Below are 18239 nucleotides of genomic sequence, written 5' to 3'. Positions count from 1 at the left end.
ATAATGCCATACCTATATATGCCATGCCTATAATGCCATGCCTATAATGCCATGCCTATAATGCCATGCCTATACATGCCATGCCTATAATGCCATGCCTATAATGCGATGCCTATACATGCGATGCCTATACATGCCATGCCTATAATGCCATGCCTATACATGCCATGCCTATAATGCCATGCCTATACATGCCATGCCTATAATGCCATGCCTATAATGCCATACCTATACATGCCATGCCTATACATGCCATGCCTATAATGCCATGCCTATAATGCCATGCCTATACATGCCATGCCTATACATGCCATGCCTATAATGCCATGCCTATACATGCCATGCCTATAATGCCATGCCTATACATGCCATGCCTATAATGCCATGCCTATACATGCCATGCCTATAATGCCATGCCTATACATGCCATGCCTATAATGCCATGCCTATACATGCCATGCCTATACATGCCATGCCTATAATGCCATGCCTATACATGCCATGCCTATAATGCCATGCCTATACATGCCATTCCTATACATGCCATACCTATACATGCCATGCCTATACATGCCATACCTATACATGCCATGCCTATACATGCCATGCCTATAATGCCATACCTATATATGCCATGCCTATACATGCCATGCCTATACATGCCATGCCTATACATGCCATGCCTATAATGCCATGCCTATACATGCCATGCCTATAATGCCATGCCTATATATGCCATGCCTATACATGCCATGCCTATAATGCCATGCCTATACATGCCATGCCTATACATGCCATGCCTATAGATGCCATGCCTATACATGCCATGCCTATACATGCCATGCCTATAATGCCATGCCTATAATGCCATGCCTATAATACCATGCCTATACATGCCATTCCTATACATGCCATACCTATACATGCCATGCCTATACATGCCATGCCTATACATGCCATGCCTATACATGCCATGCCTATAATGCCATACCTATATATGCCATGCCTATACATGCCATGCCTATACATGCCATGCCTATACATGCCATGCCTATAATGCCATGCCTATACATGCCATGCCTATAATGCCATGCCTATACATGCCATGCCTATACATGCCATGCCTATAATGCCATGCCTATAATGCCATGCCTATACATGCCATGCCTATAATGCCATGCCTATACATGCCATGCCTATAATGCCATGCCTATACATGCCATGCCTATACATGCCATGCCTATACATGCCATGCCTATAATGCCATTCCTATAATGCCATGCCTATACATGCCATGCCTATACATGCCATGCCTATAATGCCATACCTATACATGCCATGCCTATACATGCCATGCCTATAATGCCATTCCTATAATGCCATGCCTATACATGCCATTCCTATAATGCCATGCCTATACATGCCATGCCTATACATGCCATACCTATACATGCCATGCCTATAATGCCATACCTATACATGCCATGCCTATACATGCCATGCCTATAATGCCATACCTATACATGCCATACCTATACATGCCATGCCTATACATGCCATACCTATACATGCCATGCCTATACATGCCATGCCTATACATGCCATGCCTATACATGCCATGCCTATAATGCCATGCCTATACATGCCATGCCTATAATGCCATGCCTATATATGCCATGCCTATACATGCCATGCCTATTATGCCATGCCTATACATGCCATGCCTATAATGCCATGCCTATAATGCCATGCCTATAATGCCATGCCTATAATACCATGCCTATACATGCCATTCCTATACATGCCATACCTATACATGCCATGCCTATACATGCCATGCCTATAATGCCATACCTATATATGCCATGCCTATACATGCCATGCCTATACATGCCATGCCTATACATGCCATGCCTATACATGCCATGCCTATAATGCCATGCCTATAATACCATGCCTATACATGCCATGCCTATAATGCCATGCCTATAATACCATGCCTATACATGCCATGCCTATAATGCCATGCCTATACATGCCATTCCTATACATGCCATACCTATACATGCCATGCCTATACATGCCATGCCTATAATGCCATACCTATATATGCCATACCTATACATGCCATACCTATACATGCCATGCCTATAATGCCATGCCTATACATGCCATGCCTATAATGCCATGCCTATAATGCCATGCCTATAATGCCATACCTATACATGCCATGCCTATACATGCCATGCCTATAATGCCATGCCTATAATACCATGCCTATACATGCCATGCCTATAATGCCATGCCTATAATACCATGCCTATACATGCCATGCCTATAATGCCATGCCTATAATACCATGCCTATACATGCCATTCCTATACATGCCATACCTATACATGCCATGCCTATACATGCCATGCCTATAATGCCATACCTATATATGCCATGCCTATACATGCCATGCCTATACATGCCATACCTATACATGCCATACCTATACATGCCATGCCTATACATGCCATTCCTATAATGCCATGCCTATACATGCCATGCCTATAATGCCATGCCTATAATGCCATGCCTATAATGCCATACCTATACATGCCATGCCTATACATGCCATGCCTATACATGCCATGCCTATAATGCCATGCCTATAATGCCATTCCTATAATGCCATTCCTATAATGCCATGCCTATACATGCCATGCCTATACATGCCATGCCTATAATGCCATACCTATACATGCCATGCCTATAATGCCATGCCTATACATGCCATACCTATACATGCCATGCCTATAATGCCATGCCTATAATGCCATGCCTATAATGCCATGCCTATACATGCCATGCCTATACATGCCATGCCTATACATGCCATGCCTATACATGCCATGCCTATACATGCCATACCTATACATGCCATACCTATACATGCCATGCCTATAATGCCATGCCTATACATGCCATGCCTATAATGCCATGCCTATACATGCCATGCCTATACATGCCATGCCTATACATGCCATGCCTATACATGCCATGCCTATAATGCCATGCCTATAATGCCATGCCTATACATGCCATGCCTATACATGCCATGCCTATAATGCCATGCCTATACATGCCATGCCTATACATGCCATGCCTATACATGCCATGCCTATAATGCCATGCCTATAATGCCATGCCTATAATGCCATGCCTATACATGCCATGCCTATACATGCCATGCCTATAATGCCATGCCTATACATGCCATGCCTATAATGCCATGCCTATACATGCCATGCCTATAATGCCATGCCTATACATGCCATGTCTATAAATAAAGCCTCAAAGTTGTTGCATTTATTCTTTAGATACCTTGTTTTTTTCATGGTCAGTTGTATGTTGGTTGCTCATGCATTGGAAGTCCTGAAAAACTACATTTACACACGTTAGAGGTCACACCCAAGTTTTTTTTTTGAAAACAGGTTCTTAAAAAATTAATGTTACAGATACATTCATGAGTGTTCAGATATGCACTGCTTGAAACTAAATTTTAATTATTTCATTAACAGAATAGATTACTAATGTCATCTTTATATATATTGTACATTAAATAGTTGAAACAAAAGGAGATTTAACAGTTTTCAGTTATGCAGTATGATATAAAATAACAATTGCAATTCTTACATATTTTGAAAGCAGAAGGACTAGAAGATAAAAGATTAAACTAGAAAAGAGAATTATGGCTACTGGCAAGACGACCTCTACAAAATGCACCTACTGCTCCTACCTCAATGTGGATGTGGAAAAAGTGTTACATATAGGGTAGTTAATTCTGTGATATGCATTGGAGGTATATATATATTTACATATATTCGGGTAGGTCGATTTTTCACTTTTCTTAAAATCTTAAAAACCTCTCACTTACCAAAAGTTGTGTAAGGACCCATTAAGTACTCATGCAAAAAATTAGATCAAATACTTCAACATTTTTTTTAGCGTTTGGTATCAAAGAGTGTCAAGAAAAATATACTGGATATTCCTCATTTTTGCAAGATTTGCTTCAATATTAGTGTGGAAACTAAATACTTTTATTTAAAATCAAGGAATGTCCTTTTATTTTGTAAACTATGATATTAATTAAAGAAATCTTCAAATTGAAAATCTACCTCCTCTATTTTCAGTATCTGCTTTAGGAAACTATTTTTTAACATTATGAATTAAGCAGTAATATTTGAATACCTTAAAAATTGTTTTTTTTTTTTCAGCTATAAGTGAAAATACAACAAAGAAAAACCAAGCACTATTTTAACAGAGCTTAATAGTCAAATTGCTCCATACAAAGAGCCCTTAGACAAAAATGCTGGTTTCAATTTCTGATTCAAAACTTTGGCTGTAATATGTTGATGTCTTGCTTCAAACTCATATACAGTTTGTGAGGCTTTTGTTGGCTGCGCGTTGTACGCCCTGAGAAAGCGAGGGTAAATTTGGCAATTGAAGCTTCGTTTCATTTATCAATGATTCTCTTCAGGAAAATCCTCCGTCATTGGTGGTTCAAAAAAAAAAAAATCTATTAATTGGGTCCAATGTGTGGCATTAAAATTAATAGGTTTTCAACCCTTTTTTTTTTTTTTTGTTGACTCCGCATCCCTGAAAGAATATAAAACTTAATTTATTGAATTATTAAAAAATTTCAATCTGTGTTGTTTTAACAATTATAGTGAAATTGGATAAAATCTTTAAAAATGAGTCTATAAATTGGATTTGAGTCAGAGATATATGAATTTACTTACCTAATGGCCAAATTTCTTTTTGAAGCTATTTCTCTTCAAGTTTCTCGGATTTCATCATGGAATATAGAAGGCTTTTAGGCAGTAAACAAAATGTATTACCTTTTATATTTTTGAATGTGATCTGTTAGATTTCATGAACTGCTCATTAATGCACTCTGGATCATATTAAAAAGCTGCACTTACTGATTGTGAAATTTATTATTTCTTTTAATTTCAAATCAACAAGTGGCATACACATTTACAATAAATTTTTTTTTTTAAAGTGTGGAGTTTTGTTGTGAGCCTTTGTGGGTATACACCACAAGTCCATAAACGCATGAGCCTTAATGACCAAAGGTAACGGTTTAAAGGACCAATTTTCCAGGAGTCTGAAAAATGGAAAGGGAACAAACCAAAAAAAAAAAAAAATCACACTGTAAAAATGTCTTTTTGTCAATACAACGCACAAAATTCTTTTTTTCCTCAACTTGCAACAAATCCTTGTGTATTTGATATTATCTTCCACCGTTCGTTCTCGTTCTAAGCTGTCCAACAAAAAACAAAACTTAACCCTCATGCTTTAGAATTCATCTCTTTTAACAGTTACCAATTGTGTACATATGCAAATTAATGGCGCATGTTCACCAATGACTAACCTACAAAATTATGCTTGTCTTTTCTTCTTCTTTCCTAAATTTTTTGCCTTCATTTTACAGGCTAAGCAAACATGTCGTTTACAAGAGTGATAATTTCTATTACATAGTCAAGCTTACCTTTAGAAATACTGACTGTATTTATACAGAAGTTTTTGCTCACACCTGATATCATGTATTTCATCAATTTTCAAAATTGACTCTAGAGGATTGCTAATAGTGGAAAATGATAGTAGGCGTTAATCATGGCACTCATTTGAGCATAATTTTCCCAAGGGGCCACTGAATATTGTATATTGAATATTTGTGCAACTATCCATGTTTTTAAAAAGGGCATTATGATAGAACATGGAAGAAGAAAGGAAAGTTCTTTGCAGTTGTGGTAGTAAGAGTTCTTGCTGTGAATGTCTTATATGGAGTAACCAGAGTCGAGTATCTTCCATGATACAGCATAATCACATTAACATACCAGTTCTCATTAGACCATCAAAGTTAAGCAACGTTCAGCCTGGTCAGCACCAGATGAGTGACCATTTGGGAATGCCAAACACTATATGTAGGAGAATGTCAACATTTCCCTGCAAGAACTGCTAAAACCCAACATTGTCATCTCCCCTGATGAAGATACTGATATTCCCATGAAACTTCCTTCTTTGGGAAAGCCAGTTCTGATACATGAGCGATATTATTATTGATACATGTAAAGTTAGGACAAAGACTAAAGTGAAAAAAAAACTGCCCAACAAAAACAAGATGAAAGTGTGGAAAAAAATATATGCATTGGACTTGATAGGAGAATGCATAAGGGCATATTGCTTTATAAGGAAAATGGACAGAAAACTATGAAAAAAACTAAGGACCAGAACACCATTTAACTTTTAAAAAAAGAGACATCTTATAAAGTAAATATCTGACACAACATTTTTTCAATAATAGTGCGGCAGGTGTTGTTGGAGCAAGTGGTGGATGTTTTGTATGAATTCAACTGTGAGACACTATGAAGGCCATTCTTGTTGCCAACACAAGCTGTGAAGATGGAATGGTTTCAGTTTTAGAAAAAAAAACAATCTTCACACAATTGAGTAAAGCTTGTTAATTAACATCCGGCCAGTAAAAGAATAATCCAATGTGTGATGAACTGTTGGTAAGAAACTGTAGTGAAAGTCTGGAATTGAAATATCTTTAGTAGAATTCTGCATGTTGGCAATTTACTAATCAAACTTGTTTTTGCATGCATGGGTCGTTTAATATGGCACATTCAACTCACAATAAATTGACATTTGAAATTAACATAAAATTAACATAAAATATCCAAGCAGATAAGAATCTTTTTTTCCGGCAATCACCAATCACCTCTCCAGACAGAAAAAAGTTTATAGGCGAGAAAAGAGAATTCAGATATAATGACAAGCAGAATATAAAATATTACAGTGCTTGAAATAAAATGAAATGCAGGGAGGAATAAAATAAGAAGGAAGAGAAAAAAGATAAGAGAGAGGGAAAAAGTATAAAACGAAAAACGATGAATAAAGAATGGAGGTAAATGATTAAAATAAAAAATCAAATACAAAAACCAAGAATAAAATATTTTAACAATAAAAGGATTTTTAAAAATAATAATAAAGAAGGAATATAATATAAAAATTGTGTACGGTAAGGAGGGGGGGATGAAAATAGTTAGGACAAGAAGGGAGGAAGTAAATAAATAGAATATATCAAAGAAGAAATGAGAAGATGATTTCAAAGGGGGGAAGAGGAGAAGGCAAAGAGTTTAGACGCCTTAAAAAAACAGGAAGGAAAAAGTAAAAAAAAAATATAAATTTTTTTTCTCAACATATATTTTTTTTTATTTTTCGAATTTTGTAGATAAATAAAAAACATAGGTGAAAATATTTGGATGAAAATAGTTAAACTATTTCATTCGTAATATAGATCATTCGCATGAATATTTTTTTTGGAAGATTTCCTCATTTCTTTCAAATGTCTTAACATTCCTTTTTCTTACACTATGTCAAACATACTGATTTATCAAAAACATTTCAAACATGAACTTTTGAATGATTTCATCTGAAATAATAGTTTTCTTTAGGTGCAACTTACACTAAAAAACGTGTGCGAAAGTCATCTTAATGGAGTGTGAGTATTTTCAAGAGTTTTAGAAATTTTGTTATTTCGTTTCCATTATTGAATACAACTCTGGTCTGCCCCTTTCCCTTAAAGAGTTATTTATAAGTTATATTCGCACACATATCTCATGGTCATGTTGACACCAACAATGTTCTGGCTACAATGGTAACTTTTCTTTCCATCATGTGATGAGACAAGTATAGCTTGACAAGTTCTATTTCTCTTTGTACAGTTTTCTGTGTTTTATTCAAATCTCCAGTTTTCTAAAAAAGATCAGTTTGGATGGAGGAAACAAAAATTACCTCAAACAAGAACAATTTCTGCTCTTCTGACCGAAGACAAAACTTAGCACCATAACTGGAAGGTGTACATGCAAAAGAAAACAATGTGAGATTGATTTATAAATAGAATACGAATATAAAAGGCACAGAGTGCATCAACATCAAATGGATTCAATAGTCAAGTTGATGGAGTAAGAGTTTATACACACAAAAAAAAAAATGGCACACCAAAAAATTGGAATAAATTTTGTTTTCTTTTTTTTATTTAAGCTGAAACCTTAATTTCATACATAAAGGCCAGGCACATTATAATCGTGAATCTACATTAATAAAGTAGGAATTATTTAACTAGTTTTGTTAAATGTGAGGCGTAGTAATAAAATTTGTGGCTTGGATTAATCATTAAACTTTAAAAACCAAATACTACATTAACAATTAGCGATCAGCATTCAGGAGTCATTAATTTAATGTTTTTTTAGGTTTTATAACCACACTATTTTTTCTTAATCATATTTAAAACTTATGAAATTATAACTAATGTTTGTTGGGATAATCTCTATTTATAAAACTATTTAATGTAAATCATTTCTAATCTTTTAATACATCAGAATATAAGAATTGGAAAACCAGTTTAAATTATTGTTTTATTTGACAATTTAAATATTTCAAAATTCCTTTAAAATTTCAATTATTAACCAAACATTAAAATGGCTGACATTTTACAAAGAAACCAAAATGCACTAATGGATCTAATTCCATAATTACATTTTTTTTTTTTTTTTTATAGAATTTTTAAAAAGTTCATTTTCATACTTTGTGCTATTGCACTTTTAATGTCAATAAAAAATTGATAATAAAAATATGTGTAAGTCACATAGAATTGAGAAACATAGAGCATGAATGTAATGTAATGAATTCTTGAACATCACTGATGCTTCATTAACTTTCTTGCTGCATATAAATCAGTTGATTGCAAAACACATGCAGACAGTATGCTGCCGAAACTTCTTAGCCTACTGAGAGCCAACTACAGTTTGACTCACACTAAAGTCTGCATTTATAATCTAGAATTGGAAATCTTTGAAATCCAATCTTTTTTCTATGTTGCTTAACTTTGCTGTCAATTGAATCATGTTGCATGCTCTTAAAAACTTCCTGTGGATTGGGAGTTGGTATTTAAAGAGCTGGACTATGTTGACACTAAATTGCCATCTTAAATGACAACTATGTTGACATCCAGTTAGCAATTGAAGAATTGCAGTGCTTTGCGTTCCAACAATTCAAAAAGCAAATTGCTGACAACAAGGTTTATCCTTTTTGAAACGAAGCCAATTGTCCTTGATGATATTCATGAAGAAATTGACTGCTTCATATCTCAGATCTGTTACTACTGCAATAGACTAGGTGGGGGTATAAATAGCTACATCGAAAATGCCCATCTTGTCATGTACAATTTTGAATTAAAGGCAAAAAATTAAACTGAAAAGATCCATGATTATCAAGCGCTTGTTCATACTATTCTCCTCTATGGATGTGAGTGCTGGTGGATGAAAGCTGCAAACCTTTGCAAACTGGAAGTCTTTCAAAAGAGGAGCTAACAACTAACTTGAGGTGAATTCCATTACAAGTCATGACTCAAAAAGTGATCACACAATTTTATTAATATAGAGATTTGAGAAAATACAAAAAAATCTTTGCATCATCCTTGATGAAAATAGGGATTGAATAAATATTTTGTTTAAAATATGAAAAATTCATTTATTAACTGATTCAACTTGAAAAGGTAATCAATATAAATAATAATGTGAAACATTAAATGTGTTATAATTATAATAAATCTAAAAGTTTTTTGTTTGAAACCATCACTTATTAAAGAGTTAGTATTTTGAACTTGTCCTGTGACAGATATTTTCTTTTCTAACATATAAATTTGTCTTGTTGGATTTCCATGTTGTATCTAAATAGTAATACATTGTAACAAATCTAAATAGTAATACATTGTAACGTATCTAAATAGTAATACATTGTAACGTATCTAAATAGTAATACATTGTAACATATCTAAATAGTAATACATTGTAACGTATCTAAATAGTAATACATTGTAACGTATCTAAATAGTAATACATTGTAACGTATCTAAATAGTAATACATTGTAACAAATCTAAATAGTAATACATTGTAACAAATCATTATTAAATTCTGATTTCTTCATTTTTATCCTCGCAACATGTAATTTGGTCTAGTTTCTTTTACAAAATCATTATTCTGGCAAAGAAGATTATTATAATGGAGATAATTTTAAATAAAAGGTTGAAAACGTAAGGGAGATAATTCCTATTTTAGTTTGAACATAAAAATATTAGTTATCTCCCTTATATTAAAATTGAAAAACATAAAAATATTAGTTATCTCCCTTATATTAAAATTTATTTTTCATCTCTTTATGGCTTGCATATTTTCTTTTTTTTTTTTTTTTTTTTTTTTTTGTTAATAAAATATTTTAACTAATATATATATATATATATATATATATATATATATATATATATATATATATATATATATATACTGTGTTATGTTGAGTAGGTAAAGCTTGCATATGACTAATGATTTGGGGGGATGGAGGATAAGACACAAATATCTATGTGTCGTAAAGGTTTATACTTTTACTACTATATATATTTCTGGATAGTGTTAGATGATATGGCAATTTTACTTTTTGTGGCGATTTCATATTTTTTATTATAAAGCTTGTTTTCAGGTTCAGTTCCTTTATTTTTTAATTCAGTATTTTTTTTTAAGCAAGTCATTCACTCTCTTGTGTAATGATCAATTGTATTATGCCAGTATTTCAATAAGGAAGTAGTACACTTCTTGACTGACTCGTGGGTTTATTTAAGAAGTTAACTATTGTAATGTAATTTCTATGAGTCATTTTTTTAAAGTTTACTCCTTAAAACGTTGACCATGATGAAAAGTTTATGAATAATAAAACTTTTTCTGTAGTTATTCTTTAACCAACCCTTATTTTGACATAGGCCTTTTTTTTAGGGGGGGGAGTTATGCCAAAATTTTGAAGATAATGAAAAAAACAATTTTTTTTTTTTTTTTTTTTTTTTTTTTTTTCATTTTTATATTTCATGCCTTACATTCCGATTAAAATCAGCAGGATTAGATTTGATTGGATATTCGTGAGATTTTAGTTCTAGTGTTATGTGATTTTAATTTTTACTACCATTAGAACTAAAGATACAACTGATCAAAGTTAACTAAGAATTTTTTAAAAAAGTAATAAGATATATCGATGTACATCATTAAATTTCATATTGATAATAGTTTCAGATTGATTCTTATGCATATGTGTACCTATATAAGTAGCAGCGTTCGTGTGTGTGTACAATTCCCAATGATCAAAGACATATAAAGGCCATATGTGTGTACACCTATCCTGATCAAGAAATATTTATGCCCATGATAGGAGACTTCTGTCAATGGGGACATTATATTTTATACGTAATTTCTGTATATCGCATTCTTCAAAACACATCTACATTACGGTCATTAGCATATCACATTAAATTAAATCTATTTGAATAATTAGCTCGATGACATGACAAATACATTTTTTTTGTGTGTGTGGTGGGGGGGGGGTCAGGAATTACATTTGAAACATAACGATAAATTTAATTAATTTTATGAGACCATTCTGTACTTTCACCTAACAATTTTATAAACAGAACGAACCCCAAAATATGACAAATTCAATTGGGAGGGGGGGGATTACATTAGAAATATAAAATGACGAAAAATTTCATTTAAATTGTTTTTGGAATTTTTGGTAGATCTTCTTTTTTTTTTTTCTTTTTTTTGTGATCGCATGGGCATTCGTTGCTATTTTAGTTGTGATGATTTAATTTTAATTATTTTTTTATGTGGGGGGGGGGGTCTTTCCAGTGCTCAATATCCGGAGAATAGTTTCTTCTCTTTGTAGCCCTTCTTCCAAAATATCTAGTGGAGAGGGTATCATATACTTCTTTTTTTGGGTGATTACATTTACATGTTTTCATCTGTTCTTTTATTTTTGTTGTGGGGGTATCCACGTTGCCCATGATGAAAATGATTAGTATACAGGTGTGTTTCAAACGGAACTTCATGTTAACCCAGGCAATGCTGGGTACCCATGCTAGTATTTGATAATTTTTTGACAGCAAAATCTACAATTTGGCAGTTTCTTTCCTTGTTAATTATTATGATGTCTGGTCTCTTTGCTTGAATAGGTTTATCTGTTTGTACCTCCATGTTTCAAAGGATTTTGTAATTTTCATTTTCCAATACTGTCTTCAGTTCATGCCTGTACCGTTTATCTGCATGTTCGAAATGCAGTCATTTGTAGAATTTTCATTGTACTGCTGTCCTCATGCAATCGTGTCTGTTGATGTTGTAATCTTTTTGGGCTCATTATGTGATTTACTGTTTCATCTCTGTTTTATCTTGTTGAGGGAAAATTAAAAAAAAAATTATAAAGAAACGATATTTTATATTTTTTATAATAAAAATGTCTTCCTCACTCATTTGTTGTTTTTTAAAATCTTTTTTACTGTTTAATGTCTTTCTTGAACTAAAATGAAAGCCCCAGAAAATGTTATCAATCTTTATTCCAGTTTTGTCTGGAGAAAATTAACAATTAGGTGTTTTCTTTCTCTCTTTTTTTGGGCATCTGCCAGTCTTTTTGAAATTGAATAAATTTGTGTAATATCTTACTACCTCTCCCCTGTTTTTACCATTGTTCTTTAGAAACTCTGCTTACATATGTTTCTTTTTTATTTTCTCTCATGTTCATTGTGAACTGCATTGATATTTAAAAAATATAATGACATTGTAAATAAGAATTGTGAAATGGTCTTCCTTTGTAAAGTATGATTTTTAGTTTATTTTTCTGAAAAATGATGCCAAATTATCTTGATTTTATGATGCCACATCATTCAATTTTTTTATGTTTATCAACCGTTTTTTTTCAAAAGATGATGAAGTTAATTCTATTTCAGTTAACATCTAAGATGACTACAATGTGTAACACTAAAAGAAACTGGAATCTTTCAGTAATTATAGGAGCAACTGAACTCAGGAAAAAATTTTCAAAAACTATCTGACAAATATACCCCGTGAACCAAGTGCAAGAAAGATACAAAAAATTTCACTTAAAAGAATTGTTAGAATCTTAAAAAGATCTCTCAGTTAGATTGCAGGAGATAGTGGGGGATGGTTTGGCATCTGGTAGAATGCCCTATCCTCAGCTAGACCAAAATAAGAAATTAAAATAATAATGAATAAGTTAATGTTTAACAGGTTATATTTACCTATTGTTACCAGGTGGATGGTCTAACTTAAAAATAGACATTTCATTGTTTAAATATCAATTTTAAAATTTGTTTTAGTTTTCCCTTATTTAATTTTTTATTTCAATAAATATTCAATAAGAAAAAATAATTCAATGTGTATTTATTATTTACAACTAGCAGAATTCATTAACCGGCGTTGCCCAGTGGTAGCATGAATTTAATCTGAGCAAACTATTTCAAAATTACGCGGTACCAAAAAATTCAAAAGCACCAAGTTATACTTCCATATAGTCACATATCGTATCGCGCTCTGCCATCATATGCATCCAAGATCAATATCTACTTTAAAATTTGTTGCTTATGCATTTTTGATACCGCGCTACTTGTAGTGTTTTCAGATTAAATTCAACTTTCACGCTATTTTTTTTTTCAATCATAAGGTGGAAGAATATTTACAAAAGACCCTCCCCTCCCCCCCCAATGTAAAAATAATCACCTGAAATTGTATTTTGTATTATTCAACGCTTTTAATTGTAAATTATAAAATGAAACACATTTACTCATTGTAAAACGTCATCTGACATTATTTCTTTTTGTGGTAAATATGAAGAATCTTTCCACCCTCGAAAAATCCTTTAAAATTACCACTTTAAAAGGTTTTCGGGGGTGCTAAAAATGAACATAATGTATGAAAATCTGCCATACGAGTAGTTTCCAAGATATGAATAAATGTTATTTTCTAAAAAGTGGGGAATCACTTTTCTATAATAATTTAACGCAAAATGAGCACCCACTTTATGGCCACATTTTTTTTTTTTTTTTTTTTTCTCAAGGGGTGGGGTCCATGTACAATGAACACAATTTAATTTAAAATGAGCACCCACTTTTTTTGTTTCGGGGTTGGTGCACGTCAAATTGATTATTAATGCTCCCCCCTGCCAAAAAGTTGGGTGCTCAGTTTAGGTAAATTGTGTTCATTGTACGCTGCCCCCCCCCTCAAAAAAAAAAGGTGGCCATAAAGTACCACTTTTTCAAGCATTTCAACAACTTTCTGCTTCAAAAACCTAAGCGATATCAAAAATGCTTTCACCGACTTCATCACAGAATGCAATATATTTACTTTACTGGCATAAATACACTTGTTTTGCATTGACAGTGTGTTGATTATGATTTTGCTTATTTCGATCAATAAATTTTTGTTTAAGTCGAAATATGTTCATCTGAATTTAAAAGTTAAAACCGCAAGAACTTTCTTGTCAACCTTATAAATTGAATATAACATTTAATTTTGTTCCGACAACACAAATATCCTCTTGTAATTGATTGTAAAGTTGGCATTGGTTTCTTCCAAGCCTTTAACAATAAATAACAATATATTGCATTTTCCTTAAGAGTCACTCTAATTTTTATTTTACTGTATTGTATTTCTTGGCATGGTAATGGTAGCCAATTCATTGTATGTACCCTCCTCCCCATAATGAAAGGCTTTATCATTTGATTTGTAGACAGCTGATTTTACACACTGAAATCATTGTAAAATAAAACAAAAAATAACACTTGATTATTTTTGAACTCGTCCAATTTTTGGTGTGGATATATTTTAATCATGTTGGATTTTATTTACATTTCCAAACTTGTTTGATCGTGATATAGGACTTTGTTTTCCCAGACAGATGACACTTATATGTATGTGTGATTTAATTGAAAACCTATTTCAATGACTGAATAATTCATCTGTTATGTCAAACTATAATTTATTTGCATGATCTGCCCATTTATTTCTATGCATATAATCTTATTAAAAAGTTATTGAAAAAATCATTATTTGAAGCATTTTAATTCCTATAAGGAATATTACTTTGTCTGCAGAGGCAGTAGAATAGACTGACTGCATCTCTGCAGATGTGTTAGAAACCCCACCTCATCAATTCAACCACTATGATGCCCAAGTAGGAAAATGAAAACTTCCCCTAATTTATTGTATGTGAAGCAATAATCAAGCATTTAATAAAATATCACTATTTTTTTATTCAAAAGACAGTTTGTCTACTTAAGCATTTCATCACTCTAGCATTTTCTGCTTCATGAATATTTCTCAGAATATCGTTTCTTGTGGACATTACCTTCTTGTTCCTTCTCACAATACGAAAGAAAAAACGTTTTTAATATTTTTTCTTAACTTTTAATTTAATCACATGGAATGTTATATTTTACTGAACTTCACAAACTTGGAAATCTTTATTGTCTCTTGATTTTCATTCATGTCTTTTTAATAGAGCCCATTCTCTTATATATATATATATACACACACAAATTTAAGTCAGTCAGATCTTCAAACTTAGACCCATATGACAATACATCTGACAAATTGTTATTTGATTCTTACTAACGAATTTGTTTTCTTCTTTCTACCATGTCCTTAACAAGCAAGACTGTATTTTGCTTCAAATTATTATAAGGAACAGAAATACAATATAAATACAACATTAAACTGATCTATAATTTTTTTCATATACAAGTAGCCCCCCCCCCCCTTTAAGATGACTTATCTATTAAAATATTGCTGCTTAAAATGCATTATTTTGTCATATGTTCATTTCTATCTTACAAGATAGAAATAAATTTGTAACATTTGTCAAAGATTTCTTTTATATTTCTCTATTATTTTGTTAGATTAAATATATATCTGCACATAGGCATATATGCATGTATTGTTAGATTAAATCTATATCTGCACATAGGCATATATGCATGTATTGATACGAAATAAACGTTTAGTTAACGTTTGTTTCCCTAAGGTTTTTTCCCCTACATGTTTTAATCATCCTAAAATATTTAGTTTTGTGATTGAGTTATGTCTGAAAAAAATCATTTTAATTGTTTTAATTAGCTATAATTTGCAATTAACTTACCAAGTGACCTATTTCTTATACTTGTCTATCACTCATTCATCCTTTCACTGTATGCTGTTTAACCCCCCCCCCCTCCCTTATTTTATATGGTGTCTATAACTCATTCAATTTTATTACCTTTGACTGTTAACAAACTATAAAACTCAAATTGTAATTGTTCATTGTAAGGAAAGAATGCTATTTAGCCCATAATTAGAGATTGATTTGAAATTTTGTCTTTTCATTTTTTTAAAAATTAACTGACTTTGCAAACTCTCTTTTTCCTGATTCAAACAATCTAATCTAAGCTGAATGATTAACTCAACAGGTCACATGAGTTTCGTGTGTATTTGTGTGTGTGTGTGTACAGTATTTTTCTTAAATACATATTTCATTAAATATTACAGATGACTTGTGTCTGCATAGTTTTTCTTTGATTCACTTTAGATTTAATTTTCGAGTTTCAGGCCAGAACTGGTAGATGTATTTGTTGTACTTGTTGTGTACGTTAGTACTTTTCGTTCATTGCTGAGCCATCTTTAGTGGGGTATTATCTAGTAAAGAACATGTATTTTTAAATGTTTTATGTTTTTGGTGGAAACCAATAAAAACCTTCTGCTCTTAAATATAACAGAAAATTCTCTTTTCTGCCATTATCTCAAACCTATTATCCCGAACTAAACTAATCCCTTCCTTATCAATGATTTTTCAACACTAACTCAAAAGTATTTCAAACTACATTATAGATGAACAAAGTCGACATTTTACAGGAAAAGATGACATGATTTTATTTCCGTTTAATGAAAGCCGGTTTTCTTTATTTGTTGCGAATCATCTAGTAGTTGGCTAGTTATGTACAAATCCCAAGAGCGAGGAGTCTTCTATCATGTCTGAAAGTAACACAATGTTCAACGAACGAGATCATAGATGCACCGCTGTACAACCCATATTCTCTACCAATCCAAGTTATGACAACAGGACCATTGCTAGCATCCTCAAAATGCATCGCTGGATTGCCACAAATAACAGGGATGAAAACAAAGTTTTTAAGGTAATGAAAACAAATTTATGGTCTTTGGTTTCAAGTGAGGGCCACATCATGCCACCTCACATCAAAGTCGGCTTGAAAGTCAACACCAAAGTGTACCTGGATGTGCTGAAAAGTGTGGTGATCCCCAGATGCAATCAGGTGGCCGCTGGCAGACCCTGGGGGTAGCAGCAGGACTCGATGCCAGTTCACAAGTCCAAAGAGACCCAGGCTTGGCTTCAAAAGAAGTGCTACAACTTTGTATCCTTCTCTCATTGGCCCCTCCTCCTCTCCTGACCTGAACCCGTTGGAGTACATCACCAACATGACCTTTCATAACACTAAAGTCAGCCTGATTACCGCCATCTGCCAAGCTCCTACTGGCGCTTGTGGAAACAGCATGCTCCCAGTTCCTGACCGTATCGAGGCGGTGATCGAGTCTGAAGGCAGTTACATTGAATAAATGTCAGCTCCACTACATAATCTAGTTACCTGAATTGATTTTTTCAATAAAGCTATAGTGTTGTTTTCTTTTGGGCGACAATTCTATCATTCCAATAATAACAACTTTTACTAATAAAATTCATTTACTCAAATACATAACATTATTTTACCAAAATCAGCTTCATAATAATTATACACACGTATTAAGAGCTATGATTAATAAAAATTAACTTCTCATCAATCCAAATAAAAAATAAAAATTATTTATTATACCAAATTTAAAACCTCTAACCTTATCAAAAATTCTTTCCACTTGATCGGGGGTTTTGAATAAGAAAAACTTCATATATGAGTGTTAATGTCTTTTGGGAGACTGTCTCCGATAATGAAGAAAAAAAAACATATGTAGGCTTAACTACCACAACTCTGTCAAGACATCTCACTATGCACCTATCTGATACCAGTGCAATAAACAAGCATCTAAAAGTTAATCATTCTTGCTCCCACTTTCAACTTCAAAAAATTCTCAGAGACAGCGCAATTAGAACATGATACTAGCAAACTAAAACTACAGAAATTAGAAGGGGTAAGAAATGTATAAAGAAGAGAAAGAGAGAAGGAAAAAGAGGAAAAGAGACATTTTGGTACAGCGCCGAGCGGAGGTGGAAAATTTTCCACGACTCCACCAAACGACAGAGAACGAA

At 32.8% G+C, this 18239-nt stretch overlaps 1 protein-coding gene across 4 annotated transcripts in view; it reads left to right on the top strand.

The window, feature by feature from the left end:
• Positions 1–18239, top strand: part of LOC145277843 (actin nucleation-promoting factor WASL-like) — a 158401-nt gene that overhangs the window by 14055 nt on the left and 126107 nt on the right. The window lies entirely within an intron of this gene.

This window comes from Euprymna scolopes, chromosome 6 (assembly GCF_053919585.1).
Source record: "Euprymna scolopes isolate OS-2025 chromosome 6, ASM5391958v1, whole genome shotgun sequence".
NCBI classification, from domain to species: domain Eukaryota; kingdom Metazoa; phylum Mollusca; class Cephalopoda; order Sepiida; family Sepiolidae; genus Euprymna; species Euprymna scolopes.
This window is presented reverse-complemented; position numbering and strand designations above follow the sequence as displayed.